The sequence below is a fragment of the Lathyrus oleraceus genome, chromosome 1, assembly GCF_024323335.1.
Source record: "Lathyrus oleraceus cultivar Zhongwan6 chromosome 1, CAAS_Psat_ZW6_1.0, whole genome shotgun sequence".
Classification (NCBI taxonomy): domain Eukaryota; kingdom Viridiplantae; phylum Streptophyta; class Magnoliopsida; order Fabales; family Fabaceae; genus Lathyrus; species Lathyrus oleraceus.
In genome coordinates this window covers 319,306,321-319,310,421 of record NC_066579.1, presented here as the reverse complement: position 1 = coordinate 319,310,421, position 4,101 = coordinate 319,306,321, and the positions used below count along the sequence as shown (strand labels likewise).

The following is a 4,101-nucleotide window of genomic DNA, read 5'->3' as shown; positions in this document are numbered from 1 at the left end:
AAGGTTAATTTTATTATCTCAGTTCAAGTTCTAAACATTTTGATAACCATTTGAAAAAGGTTGTATTGAGTTGATCACAATCTATTAGATTGTGGTTGGATTTGAAGATCAACAAAACCGTACAAATATCTAAACGAAATTTATTGCACACAAGGTGTTCGATAATTTGTCTCTATAGCATTTTTGTGTATTTTATCATTGGGAATAGTCTATACTATTAGAGTAGAATTCAAGTGATTGTGATTAATAGTATTTTGATTAATTTGTTCTCATTATCATAACTTGATTCTATATACGCATATCCGAGATTTTTGATAGCGGTTTAGTTTAGATGATTCGATCCAGGTCACTTCCGCTAGCCGTTAAATTTTTCAAAACAATTTTTGCAAGTTTTTTTTTGCTTGGGATCTATTCACCCCCCCCCCCCCCCACTAGATCGTTGCCTATCATCTAACAATGTGATAACATGAAATTATATCACATTTTAGGACTTAATTCAATTAAATTATATTATTATTTACTTTAATTTATTTCATTTTATCAGATATTACGCGGTATTTCCTTTCTATTTATCTCAGGTAGTCTATTTGAAGCAAAAGTAAAAAAAGGAAGAAAAGGAGGTGCAAAAAGAAGTTTTTGGAAACAAATAGCAAAAGCCAAGCCCAACCCAAAGAAGGCACAGTCGTTGCGCCTGTGACGAGCGTCACAGAGGCTGTGACGAGCGTCACGCTGTATACACTTGTGTGACGAGCGTCACACATGGTGTGACGGACGTCACACCATTCCCCTACATTTTTGCCTTCAGAGAGACGTTGAGTCCTATTTGCACGCTGAATCCTACTTCCACGCCTATACCTTCGTTACGTGAAGACCCCTTGACGCGGACTACTTCTGAAGACCGTTACGGAAAGTGCCAATATAAATACCAGCTTTGCAAACCCTTCCACGGTTCCACGCTTTTCCAGACTTTTTCCAGTTTTCGCTTTTTCGCATTTTTTTCCAGCAGCTTAAGCATATTCCTTATAGTACTTCTTTTATAATTTTTTTATATTGTTTCCTTTGCAATTCTATTTTCTTTTCTAGCACTTAATCAATTTTTCGCACAATAGTTTCTACACCGGAAACTATTGTGTATCTTTTACCGGATCTAACCTTACGTTAGAATCTAGTTTTTTTTATTCCTTCGCTTTATTTTTCTGCCTGATTGAAGAACTCAAGAACAAATCCAACCGGTCTGTGGTGGAGTGTTCAAGACTGCTATTTAATTATTCAGGTTCTTTATTTATTTGTTGAATTTATATATGCTTGTTATTATTATTAATTTATACTGCTTGCCTGCGATGAATCTGTTTATGCATGATATTTATTTAAGTCTGTTTAGCATGTCTGACTGATTTACTTAGATATCGGTATGTAAAGTAAGCGTAATGAAGGAATCAAAACTAAGTTGGTTTAATTAAGTTTAAAATTAAAATCACTCTTTTTACGGTCTCAATTTACAGGTTTAATAACAAAGTTTTTGTACGAAAGTAAAAGACATAAAGAAGTTAAAATCAATAGAGCGAGAGTTTGAGGTTTTGACTGGACAGTGTAAATTGGATATTAATTCTAGATCAGGGCGAGAGCAATTTCTAGAGTTAATTAAATTCTAACCTTTCTCAAAAAATATTTTTAAAGATTGAATGTGAGGACGAGAGTTAAGCATTTGAATTTAATTATATAACCTAAGTTAACAGAGCGAGAGTTTGAGATAAGGGTGTTTAAACGATTAGTGTTTTCTTAAAAAGAGTTTCTTCGGATTCTATTGTTTTCAAAAAGTGGTTTTTGACTTAACTATAAGTGACAGCTACGTTAATATAAAATCATAGTTTATTCAACAGAGCGAGAGTTTGAGATAAAACTTTTAATCAATAGCGTCAACTGAAAAGATTTATTTTAAAACCAAGAAACCAATAAAGAATTGATTCCCTAATTACGACGAATTACATACCGATATCCGCTTATTAGATATTAATTTTAGATCTTATTTTAGTTTTAGCTTTTTTTCCCCCAAAAATCAAAGTATTACCTGCCTTAGCTTTACGAAGTAACCTTAGATAACGGTATATCGATTCATAAGTCCCTATGGGATCGATATCTTTTAAAACTACGCGATAGAACTGTGCACTTGCAGTTTGTACCCCAATTCGACTCATAAAGTCGCGATCAAGTTTTTGGCGCCGTTGCCGGGGACTTTTATTTAGTCGATATCGTAACTCTTCTGTTACGCTGTAGAGACTAAGGCTTTTCTTTTTCTTTTCTTTCTTTCGTCGATTTGTATGCCACACACTCGCTCACAAGGCGAGCCGTTCTACTTACGAATCAACGATATCGAACTATATCTCCGAGTCTTACGACGAATTCGGGAATATCGTGCTGCAAACAATCTCCCTCCTGTAGAACTTCCTGATTTCAAAAATATTTTCCCTTCGATACCCGAGATGGCAGAACTAGCTCGTGCTCTTAGAGATTACGCCGCTCCATCGCAAGATGAACCGCATTCAAGTATTGCTCCACCCGCAATCGAAGCAAACAACTTTGAACTCAAACCTTCACTGTTGCAGGCAGTGCAACAGAACCAATTCTCTGGAAATCCTACCGAGGATCCTAATCTTCATTTATCCGTATTTGTCCAATACGCTGATACTGTTAAAGCTAATGGTGTCACTTCAGAGGCAATTCGACTTCGTCTTTTTCCTTTCTCACTAAGAGATAGCGCTAGAAGATGGCTTCAATCTCTTCCTTCCAACTCAGTCACCACATGGAACGAGTTGAAGAAAGTTTTTCTTGCTCGATATTTTCCGCCAAGCAAAACAGCTATGTTAAGAGCCCAAATAAATGGATTTAAACAGAAAGATAACGAGTCTCTTTTCGAAGCATGGGAAAGATACAAAGACATGATGAGACTTTGTCCACACCATGGTTTAGAAGACTGGTTAGTAATTCATACATTCTATAATGGTCTCCTGTACAACACAAGGTTAACAATAGATGCCGCCGCAGGTGGTGCACTAATGAACAAACCTTATGCTGACGCTTACCAACTTATCGAAAGCATGGCTCAAAACCACTATCAATGGGGAACCGAACGAACAATGGTGGAAAAACCTCAAACGAAAACTGGCATGTACGAGATAAGTAACCTTGATCATGTTAATGCAAAAGTGGATGCTCTGGTCCAGAAAATTGAAAGTTTAAATGTATCACCTCCAGCCACCGTAGTTGCTATAACTCAGAATTGCGAAGTCTGTGGAATCCAAGGTCACACTCCTGCAGATTGTCAACTCCTAACAGGAATCCAAGCGGAGCAAGTAAACTATGCTCAAGGAAGCCCCTACTCGCACACCTATAACTCAAATTGGAAGAATCATCCCAATTTTTCATATAAGAGTAATAATGCTCTATACGCACCTGGACAATCTCCAAATCAAGCCCCAGCTATACCTCCGGGATATCAGAAGCCGACCCCATCTACATCTAACAATAACGCCCCTAGGAAATCCAACTTGGAAATCACGATGGAAAACTTTATAGCTTCTCAACAGCAAACCAATAAAGATTTCTTAAACCAGAATGTACATACTGGTGAACAAATTAAACAACTAGCAAGTAAAGTAGATGCCCTGGCTACTCATAACAAAATGCTGGAAACGTAAATATCACAAGTAGCTCAACAACAAGCGCCTACTGCTGCCCCAACTGGTACATTTCCTGGCCAACCCCAACCTAACCCAAGAAGCCACGCTCATGCAATTATACTGAGAAGTGGAACGGAAGTGGAAGGACCGTCTGACCCAAGGATAGAAAACCAAAACTCTAAAAAGTCAACTGAGGAAGAAAGTGAACCTAAGGAAAAGGAAGAGAGTAATAAGGAAACCGTAGAAAAGAAGGAACCTTATGTACCTCCACCACCTTATAAACCACCTATCCCTTACCCTCAAAGGCTTATCAAAACCAAAGATGCGGGCCAATTTAAAAAATTTGTCGACCTACTAAAACAATTAAACGTCACAATTCCGTTTACAGAAGCTATTACGCAGATGCCCTCATATGCCAAGTTTT

At 37.4% G+C, this 4,101-nt stretch overlaps 1 non-coding gene across 1 annotated transcript; it reads right to left on the bottom strand.

Annotated features, from left to right (window-relative positions):
- Nucleotides 1-2,858: 2,858 nt before the first annotated feature.
- On the bottom strand, nucleotides 2,859-2,965 carry LOC127116109 (small nucleolar RNA R71). Its single transcript, XR_007801092.1, has one exon. It is a non-coding gene; the product is annotated as a small nucleolar RNA R71 (small nucleolar RNA).
- Nucleotides 2,966-4,101: the final 1,136 nt, after the last annotated feature.